At 38.5% G+C, this 20,284-nt stretch overlaps 1 long non-coding RNA gene across 1 annotated transcript; it reads left to right on the forward strand.

Annotated features, from left to right (window-relative positions):
- Window positions 1-213: 213 nt before the first annotated feature.
- LOC122205972 lies at window positions 214-17,729 on the forward strand. Its single transcript, XR_006196321.1, has 2 exons — window positions 214-385; window positions 17,532-17,729. It is a non-coding gene; the product is annotated as an uncharacterized LOC122205972 (long non-coding RNA).
- The last annotated feature ends 2,555 nt before the right edge of the window (window positions 17,730-20,284 follow it).

Here is a 20,284-nt window from a genome sequence, read left to right on the forward strand (position 1 = left end):
AGAGGGAAAAACAACCTTAGCATGGTGGTGGCTAGGCCTCCAGTAAGCCTTTAGCCATATGAAAGTCTCTTTGGAAACTTCCCTTTTGATTTTACCTCCCCCAAGTCCATGGTATATAACCACCCATTCTACACAACCCCATTGTAGCTCTTCCTGCCCAGAGGTCCTGTCCCCATGCTTTAATAAAATTACCTTTTTGTACCAAAGATGTCTTCAAGAATTCTTTCTTGGCTGTCAGCTCTGAAACCCGTGAATCCCCCATCACCCCGAAACCTCATCATCTGTGCTATGGTCAACACCATCTGCTGCACCTGGATTAACACTTTTGGAGAAGTTGGAAGTTCAATTATATAAGATCACTGAGCAAGCAACTTGGCTTAAAAAGGTAACTCCTGGGGCGCCTGGATGGCGCAGTCGGTTAAGCGTCCGACTTCAGCCAGGTCACGATCTCGCGGTCCGTGAGTTCGAGCCCCGCGTCAGGCTCTGGGCTGATGGCTCGGAGCCTGGATCCTGTTTCCGATTCTGTGTCTCCCTCTCTCTCTGCCCCTCCCCCGTTCATGCTCTGTCTCTCTCTGTCCCAAAAATAAATAAAAAAACGTTGGAAAAAAAAAAAAAAAAAACTTTAAAAAATAAAAAAAAAAGGTAACTCCTTCAACATATCTTTCTTTGACTTATTTGATTTTGATTGGTTTGGGTCAGAAGTACACTCCAGACATCAGGAATTATCCTGCTTGCAGTAAGTATACTACTCTTTCTGGTGCACTGTCTTCTCTCAAAAGCATAGATGCATTTTCACAGACACTAACCACCAAGCAAATGATCTCACTAAAACTTGCATGCCAGGATAGGAATGAAGAAAATGACAACTAAAAACTGTGAACCTAAAGTCATAATTCGTAAATACTACAGGGATTCAGCAAAAAGAGAAAAAAAAAAATCATGACCTATGAATATCACACAGAGGATTGGTAAAAGCCACAACTACAGAGCAGTAGCTGAGCAAGGTGCAAATGCCTTCAATTTTGATCCTATCTTTCAATTAGGTTGAGTCTGATCAAAAGAAGGGAATTTAGGCCACAATAGGCCCAAAATGGAGTCATTTACCCTCATGACAGCAAAACAAGATTGAACTGAAGTTGCAACCTTTCCCAGGAATGTGACCTTTAGCCAATCTGGAAATTCCTGATCAATACTAGTGAGGTAATCTGCTTGACAGACCCTTGCCCTCCCCCCAAAGAAAGGTATCTTTACTTAAAACAATCCATTCTTTGTTAGAAAACTTCCTTTTCCACCCCCCGTCTGTCTATAAAAACCATTACATTTTTGTACACCAACTTGGAGCTTCTTTCTATTTGCTAGATGACATGTTGCTTCATAAATCATTGAATAAAGCAAGTTAGATCTTCAAATTTACTCAGTTGAATTTTAACACCATATTAAGGGAAGAAAAATAAAAGAAAAATCAAGAGGACAAAATATACCAAATAAATTTATTAACAAACTATAACCGGAACACCAGGATTTAAGAAAAATATATTGACATTAATGACCTCATTATTGCCATTACTTGGCACTATCTTCCTGAAATTCAAAATTTTGATACCAAATTCAGAACTAAAAGTGACATTAAATATGTGCAAACTTAAAGCTATAATTTGTTCAGTTATCCAGGAATGAAACTTTAATACTATCATGATATTGTGATTTGTAATAAGAAATGCATATTTTATTTTTATCCCCATCTCTGATACAGGGCTCCTAAAACCCTTGGAATTTCCTAAGTGATGAAAGTGACAAAGGTGTTTTGATATTCTAATATATCCCTTTCAACCACAGCTGAATTTATGTTAACGAGGTGACTCTTGGAAAGCACCTAAGAATAGGGATGGGTTGTTAGGGGAACCAACCACGTGACTGAGGGTTGGAAAGTTCATTTCCACCTCCCTGGCCTCTAGGGAGAAGAGAGGAGCTGAGGATTGAGTTCAATCACCAATGGCCAATGATTTAATCAGTCATGCTGATATAATGAGGCCTCCTTAAAAAAAAAACCAAAAACATGCGTTCAGAAAGCTTCTGGGTTGGTGAACACGTAAAGAGTCAGGGATAGTGGTGTACTCAGACAGCAATGGAAGCTCCGTGTCTATTTTCCCATACCTTGCCCTATGCATCTCTTCCATTTGACTGTTCCTGAGTTATATTCTTTTACAATAAACTGGTAATCTAGTAAGTAAGATATTTCTGAGTTCTGTGAGCTGCTTTAGCGAATTAATCAAATCCAAGGAGGAGGTTGTTGGAACCTCTGATCTGTAGCTGATCAGAGTGAATTTGAACTGAACATTCTTAGATATCTCAGTTACCAAACAAATTTCTCAGCCACTTTGACGGGACTAGGGTGATAATACACACAGTAGACAGATAACAGGTGACACGCACACTCCCACAAGCATCAGCAGGTTTGCAGCACAAGGCAACTTACTTCCCAGCAAGACTTTTCTCTGAAGCAGGTGTTCTCTGGAGCCATAAAATAGCATCATGATTTTTTTTTAGTTAAAAAGGGACTTTTATTAATTTGTTAAATCAAGTATTTTTTAAGTGCCTATTATGAAGAGGTAAGCTGAATGGCATAGTGGTTTCGGACCAGGCATCACCACTCTATTATAGAGTACTGTCAAGTAAGAACAGAATTTGGGGCATGACAGAACTGGTTTTGAATCCTGGTTCTGCCACACCCTAGCCAAATTCCCTTGAGAAAATTACTTAAACTACTCAAAAAATCAGGGTCCTCAAGGCACAAAATGAGAATACATCGTAGATTTAGGAATTCTTTGAAGATTAAATGAGATAAATCATGCAAAAAGTTCTGTACCATTTCTGGTGCCACCTACAAAGTATTATGCTAGTAATGCCGGCATACAAGTCCTTTTTCTAGGCTAGATGTGGTTATTAATGATGCTTTGCAAAGAAAGAATATATGTATTTCATACATGATAGTAGAAAAAAATGGCTGGTCATGGAAAAAATTAAGTTTGAGGGGCGCCTGGGTGGCTCAATCGGTTAAGCGGCTGACTTTGGCTCAGGTCATGATCTCATGGCTCGTGAGTTTGAGCCCCACATCAGGTTCTGTACTGACAGTTCGGAGCCTGGAGCCTGCTTCAGATTCAGTGTCTCCCTCTCTCTCAGCCCCTCCCCCACTCACACTCTGTCTCTGTCTCTAAAAATAAATAAACATTAAAAATATTTTAAAAAGAAAAAAAATTAAGTTTGATTTCTACCTCACTCCTTACCCCAAAATAAATTCCAGACAGATAAAAGATATAATATTTTTTAAAGTACTAGGAAAAAAGGTTTAAATCTTATTGAAATAGGGAAAGCATTTCTAAGTATGATCCAAAACCCAGAAAATACCAAAAATAAAATTCATAAATTCTACTGTATAAAAAATGTTTCATACTGTAAAGATTGTGCCTATATATAAAAATATTGTGCACTTAAACTTTTATTAAGAGGGTAGATCTCATGTTAAATGTCCTTCCAACAATTTTTTTAAAATCTGCATAATTAAAAACCATCATAAGCAAAGGAAAAATGAAAAACTAGGAATAATTTGCAGCATGTTACAGAGACAGAATTTCTTTAAAGAGCCCTAACAAATCAATAAAAAGATATGATGGGGTTTTGGGGTGATGACGGGGGTTCGGAGCCAACAGCCAAGAAAGAATTCTTGAAGATGTCTATGGTCCAAAAAGGTGAATTTATTAAAGCATGGGGACAGGACCCGTGGGCAGAAAGATGTGTAACTGATTTTATACCTTCAGGTTGGGAAAGAGTTAGGGATAGATTAAGTCTCTAAGGTATTTTGGAAGCGAGGTTTTCTGGACCTTGAGGGGCTAGGTGTTGTTAGGAAAACGCCAGTTATTACCATTTAGTAAAACCTCAGTCATGAGACCCTTCAGATGTGTATCAAGGGGCTACAAGCTTGGAGCATGATTGCCAGCATATATCTTGAGGTAGTTGAAATAAAGGAAGTTTCCAAAGGAATTTTTATATGTTAAAGTTGACTTACAGGATCCTGGGGGGGTCAGGATAATGTTAAATCAAGATTCCCTTTTGCCCATTGCAAAGTGTCATCACAGCTGCTGATTGTGGCAGAAGGAGGTCACTCTGCCTGTTTCAAGGACTTGTCAATGGGCTGTAGGCAGTAAGGGAATTTAATTTTTCTTTTTCTTTTTTTTCTAATGTTTATTTATTTTTTAGAGACAGAGGCAGAGTGCAAGCAGGGGAGGGAAAGAGAGAGAGGGAAACACAGAATCTGAAACAAGCTCCAGGCTCTAGGCTTTGAGCTGTCAGCACAGACACCTATGCGGGGCTGGAACCCACAAACCATGGGGTCATGACCTGAGCCGAAGTTGGTCACTTAACCAGCTGAGCCACCCAGGCCACCCTGGAATTTAATTTTTCATTTGCCTTAGTTTCCCACATCACCATGGTAAGCACTTAAACCCCTTTCCTTTGTTCTTGGATAGCCAGGAGTGTCTGAGGAACATCACACATATCCCACTTGAGGGTGGGGGGTGCTGTTAGTACTTTGCCCTCAGCTTGCCACAACCTCCCTCATCAGAAGGACCAGCAATCTAGCAGAAAAAACAATATGAACAGACAATTCATTGAGAAGGAAAATGAATGACTTAAAAATTTGAAAAGATGCTCAAATTCTCTCATAATAAAAGAAATGCCCATTTAAACTACACTTGAGGGGCACCTGGGTGGCTCAGTTGGTTGGGCACCAGACTTCAACTCAGGTCATAATCCCATGGTTTGTGAGTTTGAGCCCTGCATCAGGCTCTGTGCTGAAAGCTTGGAGCCTGGAGCCTGCTTCAGATTCTGTGTCTCCCTCTCCCTCTCTGCCACTCCCCTGCTCATGCTCTGTCTCTCTCTTTCTGTCTCGAAAAATGAGTAAACATAAAAAAAAAAAAAAAAAAAAACAAGCTTACAATTGAGATATCATTTTTTTCACCTAGAAGACTGACAAAAAAAAAAAAAAAAGCAAACAAGTTGATTTCACACTATACAAGTAATATGAGAAAATAGGGAATGATAGTTGATGTAACTCTATGGAGCCATTGTGAAATATCTAAAAAAACTACACATGCATAAATCCTTTGAGCCAACATCCACTTCTAGGAATTTGTCCTTTAAGTATATTTTCACCATATACATAACATGCATAACATATGTACAGATATTCAGTGTGCTATTATTTGTAATAATAAAACACTGAAGACTGATTAAATAAATTGTGGCATATGTTATAAAACAGAATACTATCTGGCATTAAAAGAGAAGAGAAGGCTCTACATATAAAAATGTTCCTTTATCTATTACTGTGTAATAATCCACCCCAAAACTTAGTGACTTAGAGCAATTTATCATCTCTCATAGTTCTACAGGTTGATTTGCTCAACCAGAGAATTCTCTTTTGGAGTCTTTTATGAGATTGCAATAAGAGACTAGGACTGGAGTCATCTGAAGGCTCAACTGAGTTGCATGTCCAGTATACGGTTTCTTCACTCATGTTTTGTGTCTTAATTAGAATAGATGGAACAGCTGAGAAGTCGCCAAGAATCAATCTCTCTGTCTCTCTGTCTCTCTGTCTCTCTTTCTCCATGCAGACTTTCCATAGGACTAACTTGGGCTTTCTCACATTACAGTGATCTCTGGGTACTTGGACTTCTTTTTTTTTTTTTTTTTTTAAATATTTATTTATTTATTGAGAGAGAGAGACACACAGTGTGAGTGGGGGAGGGGCAGAGAGAGAGGGAGGCACAAAATCTGAAACAGACTGTCAGCATAGAGCCTGATGTGGGGCTTGAACCCACAAGCTATGAGATCATGATCTGAGAGGAAGTCAGACATCTAACCAACTGAGCCACCCAGGTGCCCCTAAACAATTATTTTTAAAAATTCTTCCTCCAAAAAGGCACAGGATTTTTCATTAGAAATAGTATAAAATGTCATGTTTCACTATTAGGTCAGATATGTATGAATGAGAAGGAGGAAAGGAAGGAGTGAGTGTGGAAAGGAAAGAAACTTTCTGTTTTTACTAAGTACTTTTATGAAAGTACTGGAGTTACAAAGCCAGATGTTTTATTTGGTGTGACTGTGAATAATTTCTTTTTTTTTTTTTTTTTTTTTTTTTTTTTAGTAGTTATAATTTTATTTTATTTTATTTTATTTTTTTTTTTTTTGACTGTGAATAATTTCTTAATTTTGAACAACACTAAGACTTATTTATAAATTATTGGCATCTCAGTTAATATTACTAATTTCAGAGGCATTAAAAAAACAGGTATTAAGAATAATTCTGTTGTCAGATAACTGCAACAGAACAGTAAAGACATTGAGCTGATTTCAAATAATACTCATTTTCAACAACTATATTTTGGGTCCATGTGATAGTTTCCTGTTCAGGAGGACATAATTAAGTTTCTGAAAAATAAATTAAGAGGCTGAATTCTTTGTGATTTTTTTTCTGAAATGCAATAAAATATTGCAATAAAACACAAGATTGCTAGATTCAGCAATATGGCTGAATAAGATGTCCCTTGTTTATATCCCTCCCCCAAAAAAGAACAATTTGGCATCCATCCTTGGACAAAAGTGTCTTTATGGACGTTGTGGGACTAAGCACCACATGCTGAGGGATCTAGAAGAATCTCACCCACCTATGAATCAGGTTATAGGTATATAGGCCTCACTCCCAGCTATGGACCCTACAGTGGCCAATGAACTAACTCCAGTCCCTCTCAGCTGTTGTAAGTTTGGACAATTGGAGAGGGCAGTTAGTAAAAATTGGAGGAGGTGACTGCTATTTCAAATGTGAAGACAGCAACATAAGGCTTTAGGGAACATGAAAAATCAAGGAAACATGAGGCCACCAAAGATCACAATAACCTTTCAGTAACTGATCCTAACTACATGGATATCTGTGACTAACCCAAAAAAGAATTCAAAATAGCTGTTTTAAGGAAACTCTATTAGCTACAAGAAAGCATTGGCAATTCCACAAAATCAGGAAAACAATACATGGACAAAATGAGAGGTTTAACAAAGAGATAGAAATCATAAAAGAAATAAAAACAGTAATTCTGGAACTGAACAATATAATGAATGAAATGAAAAAAATGCAATAGCACCAACATCAGAACAGATCAAACAGAAAAATGAACCTTTGAATTAGAAGACAAAGAAATTAAAATTACCCAGAGAAGGATAAACGAAAAAGAATGAAAAATAATGAAGAAAACCTATGTGATCTATAGAATACCATCAAAAGAAACAATCTGCAAATTATTGTAGTTCCAAATGGAGAAAAGAGGAACAAAGGACAGAAAGGGGTAGAAAGCTTATTTAAAGAAGTAATGTCTGAGAATTTACCAAATTTGGGGAGAGATTTGGATATCCAAGTTCATGAATTTCATAGGTCCCCCCAAAACTCAACTTAAAGGTCTTCTCTAAGACACATTACAATAAAACTCAAAAATCAGAGACAAAGAAAATCTTAAAGGCAGCAAGAAAAATGCCTGTAATGTACAAGGGAACCCTCATAAGGCTATCAGCAGATTTCTCAGCAGAAACTTACAGGCCAGGGCAGAGTAGGATGATATATTTAAAATGCTTTAAGCATTTTTAAGCATTAAAGGAAAAAAAATGCCTACCAACAATACTCTGTTCAGCAAAACTGTCCTTCACAATGAAGGAAAGATAAAGATTTTTATCTACCTGCCTCTTGGTTTTGGCTCAGATCATGATCTCATGGTTCATGAGTTCCAGCCTCAAGTTGGGCTCCGCGCTGACAGTGCAGAGCCTGCACTCTGCCCTTCCCCTGCTCGTGCTCTCTCTGTCTCTCACTCTCAAAATAAATAAATAAACCTAAGAAAAAAAAAAAGGACACACATAGGCTTAAAGAGGTGGAAAAATATATTCCATGCAAGTGGAAACTGAAAGAGAGACAGGAAAGCTATATTTATATCACACAAAATAGACTTTAAGCCAAAAACTATAACAAGGGATAAAGAAGCTCATTATATAATGATAAATGGTTCAACTCATCAAGAGAGTATAACAGTCATAAACAGGGGCATCTGTTAAGCACCCAACTCTTGATTTTGGATTGGGTCATGATCTCACTGTTCATGAAATTGAGTCCTGTGTTGGGCTCTGTGCTGACAGCACTGAGCCTGCTTGGGATTCTCTCTCACCCGCCCCCCTTTCTCTGCCCCTCCCCTGACTGCATGCACGCTCTCTCTCTATCTCAATAAATAAACTTAAAAAAAAAGCATAAACATATATTCCCCAAACATCAGAACACATACATATATTAAGCAAATACTAACATAATTGAAGGGAGAAACAGACAATGAAACAATAATAGTAGAGGATTTCAATGCCTCTCTTTCAACAATGGTAGATCATCCAGACAGAAAATCAGTAAGGAAATGTTGGACCTAAACTAAACCTTAGACAAATGGACCTAATATATATACAACATTCCATCCAAAGGCAGCAGAATACATTCTTCTTCTTTTTTTTAATGTTTATTTATTTTTGAGAGACAGAGAGAGAGAAAGAGTGTGCACAGGGGAAGAGCAGAGAGACAGGGAGACACAGAATCCGAAGCAGGCTCCAGGTTCCAAGCTCTGAGCTGTCAGCACAGAGCCTGACACAGGGCTTGAACCCATGAACTGTGAGATCATGACCTGAACCAAAGTCGGATGCTCAACCAACTGAGCCACCCAGGTGCCCCCAGAATACATGGTTCTCAAGTGCATGCAAAACATTCTCCAGGACGGATTATGTGTTATAACACAAACAAGTCTTAACAAATTTAAGAAGAGTAAAATAATACTAAGTATCTCTTCTGACCACAATGGTTTAAAACTAGAAATCAATTAACAAAGAGAAAAATTTATAACAATAAATAAAACATTTTTTAAAAATCTCAAACAGGGGCACCTGGGTGGCTCAGTCCGTTGAGCGTCCAACTTCAGCTCAGGTCATGAGCTCACGTGACTTCGAGCCCCGTGTTGGGCTCTGTGCTGACAGCTCAGAGCTTGGAGCCCGCTTCAGATTCTGTGTCTCCCCCTCTCTCTGCCCCTCCCCTGCTCATGCTCTGTCTCTCTCTGTCTCAAAAATAAAAACATTAAAAAAATTTTTTTTAAATCTCAAACAACCTAATTTTACATCTTAAGTTACTACAAAACACACTAAGTCCAAAGTTAGCAGAAAAAAAGGAAACAACAAATTAATAGCAGAAATAGAGACCAGAAAAACAATTTAAAAGATCAACAAACTAGAGAGGTGCGTTTTGAAAGTATAAACAAAATTGAAAAACTTCTAGTAGACTAAGAAAAACAGAAGATTCAATTAAATAAAATCAGAAATGTAAGAGGAGATATTATAGCTAATACCACCGAAAGACAGTGGACCATAAGAGACTACCATGAACAATTATATATCAACAAATTGGATAACCAAAAATAAATGGACAAATTCCTCGAAATGTAAAACCTACCAAGACTGATCTTTAGAAATAGAAAATCTGAACAAACTAATAATGAGTAAGATGACTGACACAGTAATCAAAAATCTTCCAATAAGAAAAGTCCAGAACCAGATGGTGTCTCTGGTAAATTCCACCAAACATTAGAGAAGAGTTAAAGCCAATCCTTCTCAAACTCTTCAAAAAATTGAAGAGGTGGAAAGACTCCAAAATTCACTTTACAAGAACAGCACTACCCTTCTACCAAAGTCAGCTAAGGATACCACACACAAAAAAGGAAATTATAGGCATATATCCCTAATGAATACAGATACAAAAATTCTCAACAAAATATTGGCAAACTGAATTCAGCAGCATATAAAAGGATCATATACACCATGATCAAGAAGGATTTATCCCAGGGTGTAAGGATGGTTCAACATAGGCAAATCAATAAATATGACTTCACTAGTAGAATGAAAGAAAAATCATATGATAATAGCCATAGCTGCACAAAAAGCATTTGGAAAAATCCAATATCCTTTCATGATAAAATTTCTCAATAAACTGGGATAAAAAGAATGTACCTCAATGTAATAAAGGCCATATATGATAAGCCCACAGCTAACATCATACTCAGCAGTGAATCACTGAAAGCTTTTCATTCAAAATCAGAAACAGCGCAAGGGTGCCCACTCTCACCACTTGTATCCAACACAGTGTTGGAAGTCCTATCCAGAATAGTGGTTACCAGAGGCTGGGGCTGGGAAATGAGATATTGGTAAAAAGTACAAACTTTCAGTTGTAAAATGAGTAAGATCTGGGAATCTAATGTACAGCATGGTGATTTTAGTTAAAAATACTGTAATATATACTTGAAAGTTGCTAAGAGTAGAACTTCAATATTCTACTCACAAAAAAGAAATGTTAATTATGTGAGATGATGGAAGAGTTAACTATCCTACTGTGGAAATCATTTTGTAATATGTAAGTATATCAAGTTAACAAATTGTACACCTTAAACTTACACAACTTAATTACAGCTCAGTAAAGCTGGAAAATATACGAGATTGCCAAGACTGACACTGGCTTTTGAAAAAATGCTAATAATTTTTCAGTCACTAAGAGGTTTTTCTAATACATACAAAATACTCCTACTATTCTTAAAAGGTATTTTGAAGATCTAAAGACAGAACTTTAATTGTAGCTTTTATGCAATGTTGCCATTATTTTTCATGATGCTATTGCCAAAAAGTAGGATAGAGCATATGAGTGCTATAAACTGCCTGTGAATCTGCTTGCAACAGAATTTAGAAGAAGAAATGATAAATGTGTGCCACTTAAAGTAAGCGTATTGTTTAAGAAAAATGCAGTGCTTTATGACAAAATGGATGCACTGAAATAAGAAAGTTTTAAGTTAAATGGAAAAATAGCCTCTCTTAATTTGCCTTCATTCAGTAGTCCATATTTGCTGTTTTTTGTGTGTGTCCAGCATCCTTGCCTTCCCTCTGTCAGTAGCTCAATATTCCTTTGGGTGAAATTCCATGTTGTGTGTTTTGTTAATGTGTGGACTATCCTTGCCACACATGTCCCACTGCTGAGGCTTTCTATGGAAACAGAGGACCACCAGATCTTTTCTCCAGCTGCCCTTTGGTGTCACTAGGGAGAAGACACATGGCCTAACTCAAACAATAAAATGCTCTCTGCTAGAATTTTGCATCTTGAGTGTCTAAACCAAAGGCTAGGGGCATTTGGAATCAGACTGCTCCCAGCAGCAGTAGCATGGTGCTAAAACTGTATCTCCGTGTCTCCCCTGTATTCAGCCTTTTTTCAAAGCCCTCCGGGCTTCTGTCAGTTTAATGAGTCCTTAATGTCTACCTGTATAATTTTTTTTATTAAAGTATAGATGACATACAATGTAATATTAGTTTCAGGTGTACAACATAGTGATCAGACAATCCTATATATATGCTCACTGCAAATGTAGTTACTACCTATCATCATTCAGTGTTATTACAATATTATTGATTATATTCCCCATGTTGTACTTTTCATTCTCATGACTAATTGACTAACTTATTTATTTTAATTCCAGGATAACTGACACGCAGTGTTCTATTCATTTCAGGTGTACAATATAGTGATTCAACAATTCTATACATTACCCAATGCTCATTACAAGTAATGTACGCTTAATCCCCTTCACCTATTTCATCCACCCCTCATCCATGCCCTCTGGTAACCATCAGTTCGTTCTCTATAGTTAAGAATCTGTTTCTTGGGGGCGCCTGGGTGGCGCAGTCGGTTAAGCGTCCGACTTCAGCCAGGTCACGATCTCGCGGTCCGTGAGTTCGAGCCCCGCGTCAGGCTCTGGGCTGATGGCTCGGAGCCTGGAGCCTGTTTCCGATTCTGTGTCTCCCTCTCTCTCTGCCCCTCCCCCGTTCATGCTCTGTCTCTCTCTGTCCCAAAAATAAATAAAAAACGTTGAAAAAAAAAAAAAAAAAAAAAAAAAAGAATCTGTTTCTTTGTCTGTCTCTTTTTTCTTTGTTCGTTTGCTTTGTTTCTTAAATTCCACGAATAAGGGTGCCTAGGTGGCTCAGTGGGTTAACTGTCTGACTTCAGCCTTGGTCATGATCTTGCAGTTTGTGGGTTCAAGCCCCACATCAGGCTCTGTGCTGACAGCTCAAAGTCTAAAGCCTGCTTCGGATTCTGTGTCTCCCTCTCTCTCTCTGCCCCTCCCCCACTTGTGCGCGCGCTCTCTCTCTCTCTCTCTCAAAAATAAATAAACATTAAAACAAAAAAAATTTTTTTTAATGTTTTTATTTATTTTTGAGACAGAGAGAGACAGAGCATGAGCAGGGGAGGGGCAGAGAGAGAGGGAGACACAGAATCTGAAGCAGGCTCCAGAGTTGGAGCTGTCAGCACAGAGCCCGAGGCGGGGCTTGAACCCACAAGCCATGAGATCGTGACCTGAGCTGAAGTCGGATGTTTAACTCACTGAGCCACTCAGGCACCCCTAAAACAAAAATTTTTTTTTTAATTAAAGGTACAGACTTCTTCCTTATAGTCCAAAATGGAGCTCCAGCCATCACATATATGATGGGAAAAGGGAAGAGCCATATGCTTCCACCCTTTAAGGATAAGTGCAGGAGGTAGCATATGTTATTTCTGCTTATATTTCATTAATGAGAAGTTAGTCACAAGGCCAGATCTAAATGCAAGGGAGGCTGGGAAATGTGGTCTTTATTCTGGTAGGCAGTACTGAGTAAAAAGGAAAGAACAGAAATTAAGTAACAACTAGCACTCTCTTTCAGACACCTTCCATAAATTACTTTTATACCTACGATCATCAGAGATGGTTTTTATTATTTCCTTTTTTTTTTAATTAAGTTCTGTTTTTTCTTTTTAAATGTTTATTTATTTTGAGAGAGCATGTGCAAGTGTGCATGATGCGTGTGCATGAGCATGAACAGGGGAGGGACAAAGAGAGAGGAAGAGAGAGATCCCAAGCAGGCTTTGTACTGTCAGCCAAGAGCCGGATGTGGGGCTCAATGTGGCGCTCGATTTGATAAGCCGTGAGATCATGATCTGAACCAAAATCAAGAGTCGGATGCTTAACTAACTGAGCCACCCAGCTGCTCTGGTTTTTATTGTTTGCAGTCAAGAATCATGTTTGGTTCAGTAAGGAAATCCTGCATGGAATGACTCAAGGAAGCCATATAATGTTGCAGGTTCTAGCATGACTATGCAATTCAAAGTGTAAATCAGAAACCTGGGAGTCATCCAAATCTTTTCTTCTTCTTCCATATTTAATCAACCACTCAATCCTCTTTATTCTTTCATAAGTCTCTTTCATAATTCTCAGTTCCACCCCTTCCCTTCATTCCCACATCATTGCCTTAGATTAAGCCTTTGTCATTTTTATACCTGTATACCTCCAAGTCCACAGTTCTCCCGTGGAATGCTCTTTCTAAAATCTAAATCTGCATAATACTTCTTCAAGGTCCCTGCCTCAATTAATTCTTCTTCATCTTTTTAAATGTTTATTTTTGACAGAGAGAGAGAGAGAGAGAAAGAGAGAGAGAGAGAGCTTGCATGCACACGTGAGCAGGGAAGGGGCAGAGAGAGACGGAGACAGAGGATCCAAAGTGGGCTCCCCGCTGAGAGCCAAGAGCCTGATGTGGGGCTCAAACTCACCAACTGTGAGATCATGACCTGATCCAAAGTTGGGGTCTTAACCGATGGAGTCACCCAGGTGCCCCTTCAATGGATTCTTCTTAAGAACAAAACCCAAACTCTCTTGTATGATATACAAAGCCCTTCAGCGTGTGGCACTTTTAATTTCATCTCTAGACATTCCCCACTATACATAACCTATGCAGCTGGTACTTTGGTTATTTCCTCATTTCTCAGATAGGGTTGCTTTGATGAAAACCCATCCTTGCTTACATGTTATATTTAGGTTGTCTGGAGCTACAAGTGTGGTTCGGTGTGACAGGGAAGGAGAATGCAGGGCACCATGCTGTCTAGACAGATTAGAGACTAACACTGTCATCTTTTAAGGGATATTTTATAAATAGGAGATGCATCCCAGTGATTAAATTATTATTCATACTAATTTCTGTTCCCAGCCCCAAATACTGTGCCAGGCACAGAAAACAACTTAACACTAGTAAAATTATAGGTTGCTAGAAATCTTAGATATGATAGTAGATGATCATATTCTCTCATCCACATACATTTCAGCATTCAGTAATTTTACCCAAGGTAAGCCATCTGTATGAACTCAAATCACTACAACCTAGTATACTCATAAATTACAGATAAATATATGAGAGCCATTTTGGCTTTGTCAAAGCAAACCATATCAAAAGAAAGCACCATATACAGATATCAATTAAATGGGCAATGTAATAGCAAATCATTACACTCTGACAAAAGAGAAGAAAATGAATTAAAATACACAAATAACATTAATGATAAATATGAAATGAAACACTTTTCTCATCAGGGTGATACTGAGTAAAATGAAATGATGGAATAAGGACATTTACTGCATAAATTTCTACAATGGGATGAATTCATATATGTAATATAAAGTCAGATGGAGTGGGATTAAACTGAAAGGCAATACTTGAATTAAACATAATACAGAAACTTCTGTTGAAAGATCCTTATAGGAATGGAATACTGAGCATGTTATAGACACTCATTGGGCTGGACAATTACCTGTCTAAGATGACTTAATTATGCTTCTGCCTAGAGGCCTGAGGCTCAGTTGATGACTTCTATGCTGGGATTTTATTGTTCTATTGAAAAAAATATAAAACCTATATAACTTTCAATTTAAATTTCTTATGAGGCATAGAGTAGAATGCATCCATGTAAAGATCAAATTGTTGATTTACAGATGTGAGACCAATATATTACCTGGATTTTACGGAATTCAGGTTCTATGTGGCCTTTATAGAATATTTCTCTATGAAATGCCTGATATGAAAAGAATTGTAAATTTGATGGTTCTTATTAATCCAGTACTTCCTTCACTTAAAGTATACTACATTGTGTTAATATAGTAGCACATATAAATTATTTAGGTTGGTCTTTTACACTCAAACATGAATATTCTCTTTTTTTTTTTTTTTTTGAGAGAGAGAGAGTTCAAGCAGAGGAGGGGCAGAGAGAGAGAGAGAGAGAGAGAGAGAGAGGAAGACCAAGGATCAGAGGCAGACTCCATGCTGACAACAGAGAGCCTGATGCGGGGATCCGACTCACGAACCCTGAGATCATGACCTGAGTGGAAGTCAGTTGTATAACCAACTGAGTCACCCAGGTGTCCCCAAACATGAAATCATTAATTTACAAACCTCACTTTTCAATAAGGCTATGGGAGTGTATGGGGTAAAATCAGAATTCTCCATTATTCATTCCATTTATACAACTATTTGACGCATGCTAGTAGGTAATTATTTGCAAGTCAATTTCAGATGAAAAAATATTCTTAATCACTGCATTGCTATAAACAATGAAAATAGCAAAAAGTCAAAAGAAATAAAAAATATATTTTATGAGCATTTATTTATAGTATTAAAATGCTAGTACAAATGGGTCTGTTTAAGAATCATAAAAATGAGGGGCGCCTGGGTGGATTAGTTGGTTAGGCAACCATCTTCAGCTCAGGTCATGCTCTCACGGTTCATGGGTTCAAGCCCCGCGTCGGGCTCTGTGTTGACAGCTCAGAGCCTGGAGCCTGCTTCTGTGTCTCCCCTCTCTCTGCCCCTCCCCTGCTCACGCTCTATGTCTCTCTGTCTCTCAATAATAAGTAAACGTTAAAAAAAATTTTTTTTAAAGAATCATAAAAATGATATATACACAGTTCATAGAAAAAGAATATACCAAAAATCATTCAAAATATTTCAAGTATGAAATAGCATTGTGGTATGTTTCTTCTCAGTCATATATGTTTTTACATAAATATTATGGAAATACTCTTTACAGATGTGATTAAGATTCAAGAACCAAAAAAAAAAAAAAAGATTCCAGAACCAAGAAATATGTTTGTTCAATTAATTAATTCATTCACAAGCATAAACTTGTAATTGCCTGCCCCACTCCAATACATACAAAATGTGTGTCTGAGCTATATTTCTTCACTATACTTTGTTCTCTTGCCCTCTGAAAATTGTCTCTTGTTTATTCCTTCAGAACTAGCTCCTCAGCTTCTCAGAACAAATGTATTTCATCAGTAATTTTAAGTTCCACCCTCTCCACTCTAGGCTCTTTCCAGCTGCTGACCTTGACAGAGAGCTGAGAGAAGAGGGTGCATTGCTACTTCTTCTTCTGCAGTAGGCAACAATGGCTAGAAGCTGATGAGATGAACTTGTTACCCCAAGTTAAAGGTTCAGAAGTTTCAAGCAAGTGCAGGGCAAAAGGACAAAATTATTTTCTTTCATCTTCTTATGGACAGCTCTAAGAGTTTTTGAGAGTATAAGAAGGTTTTTGGGGGGCACCTGGGTGGCTCAGTCAGTTAAGCATCTGACTCTTGGTTTCAGCGCATGATCTCAGGGTCCTGAGATTGAGCCCTGTGGGGCTTGGTGCTTGAGCACAGAGCCTGCTTGGGATTCTCTCTCTTCCTCTGCCCCCTCCCCTACTCACGCACGTGGGTGTGTGCACGCTCTCTCTCTCATAATTAAAAAAATAAATTCTTTAAAAAAAACAGGTTTTTTACACCCTTTGACTTTTTTTTTTTTAATGCTCATTTGAGACAGAGGAGAGTACGTGCATGCCCACGTCCACATGAGCAGGGGAAGGGCAGAGAAAGAAGGGTACAGAGGATTCAAAAGCTGGCTTTGCACTGACAGCCACAAGCCTGATGTGGGGCTCAAACTCCCCAAACCATGAGATCATGACCTGAGCCGAAGTCAGACGCTCAACCAGGTGCCCCTCCACCCTTTGAATTCCATAAATGATGCTCCACTTAAGTGTCTCTGAGAGCCAGGTTCACTGGAAGACACCAAGCTGTTGTTGCATTCTAGCAACTAGTAATTGTTACTAATCACAATTAATATAGAAATGTTGGAAAAGTTTGCTTTATGTGCTTATGTATATAACCAGTTCATTGAAGAATTTCACCTCAGGGGTACAAATCTGAAACTTTTTTTTTTCTCTCATGGACCCAACTGTGCTATGTTGAATCTCTTTCTTCCTTTCAACATCTTGGGCAGATTCTATAACTTTCTGATCCTTTTTGAAATATTAAAAGTCTAGCCCTTAAAAAACAAAAACAACAACAAAAAAAAACCCAGGTCTGGTAAAACCTTCAAACTTAAGTGTTGTATTTAAGAAACATGCAATATTTGGGACATACTTATACTAAAAAATTATTCCTTATTTATCTGAAATTCAAATTTAAATTGGATGTCCTGTATTTTTATTTGCACATCTGGCAACCCTAATTTTGACTTCGTTTCTTCTTTACCCCTTTCCTTCCCAGGGCAGGCTTGACCCAAAACTGGAAGGATGTGGAGTGGGAAGGACCCATCATCTGCTTTACTTCTCTCTCCTCACCTTTCTGGTCCTACTCACCAGCTGCTGGAAGTGGCAGAAAGGGTGAAAAAGGCAAACATCTCTTTCTCTAACTGGGGATGGAAGTAGCTTGTCATTATTTCTCTGGTAAATGCTAACTGGCCAAGGATACTGTGTCGTCCAAGGATGCTGTGTCGTCCAAGAACTAGATGCTGCAACAGGGTTAGGCATATGAGATACCAAGGAGTAAAGCCTGCAAAAAATAAAGGATAGGGTGGGGGAAACATAATTGGGACAGGGAAAACCTCAGACTGCGATGAAGTTCTGATAAAGTCTCAGCTAACCTATGAGGAGCTCTGGAGCAATGATTGCATACTAGAGGAGTCTTGCACCAGGCAGAAGCAGCCAGGCCTTACTACTCCTGCTGTGTTGTCACTGACCAGGGGCTACCCAGTAAAAGCATAGGCCCAGCTCAAATTCTGCATCTAATCCTGGAGATATTGCAGTGGCAACTAACTGCACTCCCTGCAGTCGAAAAGCAAGTTCTTTCTTGAATGGAGATCTGGGTAGCTCACCACCATGACCACCAAAGTTATCTTCTGTGTGGCAGACGTCCAATTGCCCACTTCTTTCTAAGGCTACTATATGGGTTTCTATGGAGATCTTGATGGGGCCTCACCACAACTTAGTTCTCAGTCTTGAGAGGTCTGGTTCCAGCTTCACTTCTGCCGCCTCTGTCCTCACCTCCTTCAGCCTCTTGCTGTTGGGGTACCTTCAGCCAATGAGTAACTCAGTTGGACAGGTAGCTGCCTCTATAGCTCCCCAACCCTTGGGAAATGCTCACATCCCTATTCTGATACAGGAGAATGTAGGCTGCTCCACGAAGCCCAGTCTCAATCTCTCTCTTCATTTCTCTCATAGTTACTCTTCCTCTGCTCAGACAGGCACAGGTGATAGGTCAGGGGTGTCACCTAAACAGATGTGTGGACATCTGTGATACTAAAATGCCAGTAACCCCTGCTTGCAGTACCTCTCTAAAAACACAGTTTATAAGACATTCTCTACTTGATTGCTGTGGGGAAGAGCAGGACTCACTTCATGAACACTGCACTCCCCAGAGGCTCATGGCTCTCTTTTCCTGTGGTGCTCAGTAGACCACAGATGTACTTTCTTGAATGAGTGACAAAAGAGTAGAGTTCGAGAACACACTTCAAGATTGTACATAACCTAGGTGTAAATTTGTATGAAAGTTATTCTTTTTTTTTAATGTTTATTTATTGTTGAGAGAGTGCAAGAGAGGCAGGGATAGAGAGAGAGGGACAGAGGATCTGAAGCAGGCTCTGTGCTGACAGCAGCGAGCACAATGTGGGGCTGGAACTCACCAACTACAAGATCATACCTGAGCTGAAGTCAAATGCCCAAACAACTGGGCTACCCTTGAAAGTCATTCTTTGTGCAGATTGTAGCAGGAAGAAAAGAAAAGAAAACTACGGGTTTAGAGACAATATACATAAATAGACCAGAGAAACGATTGAAAATGAAGATCACAAGTATCCTCTTAAGCTTTTGGGGAACAGATAGATAAGCAAAAGTAGTTAATCAGTATGGAGGACATTTGTAATTTGCCTCTCCAGCATTTATTATTTCTTTTACAAGTCACAGCTTAGTATTATAGCATATAGCTGCATAGGTTATATACTGAAAAACTCCAAGAGGGTGCCAATCACATTGTGGACTGTGTGAATGGTGGACCCTTGGGAGTTGTGCAGTGCACAGCCCTGCACAATATTCAAAGTAGACCTGATCACAGCCCTTATTTTCCTTTGTGATTCACTGCTCACTGTCACATTCAATGTGACCTAATTAGATACTACTCCTGGGCCTAGAGTTAAAGCACATAACCAGGCCTAATGCATCCCATTCCCCTGGCCAATGGTGGGCACATGAACTAAACCTAAACTAGTCCAATCACAGTGGATCTCAGGACCCTTGACAGGAATGTACATTCTCATGACATAATTTTCCAAATGAAAACCTTGACTTTTTTTCACTAAACTAATAGCACCTAATGAAGATACCAATTTTCAATAAAATGTGCCAAAATGAAGGGCTTAACTTTTTTTCCAAACAATGATAATGGTATCTTCATTTACATAATGACTCTTATCTCTATTGTGCCCATTTGATACCACTGAGATTGGGTTGCAAAGGATCTGGTAAATATGGTCTTAGAAAAAAGGTTTTCTCTGACCAATATGGAGACTGAACTGGCATTGCCATAAACTCTAAGTAACCAGACAAAGCTAAGACAAATAGACCATTATGTATCAAAGATAGTGAGTTCCCATCCCTGCAGGTGATCAAACCTAGGCTGGGTGATTGTCTATTATAAAGCATGTAGTAGAGGAGATTCACACATCTACTGGGGTTTGGACTATTGCATTGCCAAGATAATGTCTTCAATGTGGTCTTTTAAATAGTAAAGATATTCAAACATACACACACAAATAGAAACATGATATTCTGAGAATTAAATAGATTGTGTTATCAATCTATTTCCAAATTTTTTTGGAAGAATAAGAGTGTGAAGTTGCTTTCCTTTGCAGGGTATCATTCAACTGAACAGTGATGCCAGTATGTCAACATTATGAACCAGATTCTTGGGTGATTTTCTTCACAATTTTGTTGAGATAGTCTACTTCTTTGTGTATTATGTTATTT

The sequence above is a fragment of the Panthera leo genome, chromosome E1 (genome assembly GCF_018350215.1).
Source record: "Panthera leo isolate Ple1 chromosome E1, P.leo_Ple1_pat1.1, whole genome shotgun sequence".
Classification (NCBI taxonomy): domain Eukaryota; kingdom Metazoa; phylum Chordata; class Mammalia; order Carnivora; family Felidae; genus Panthera; species Panthera leo.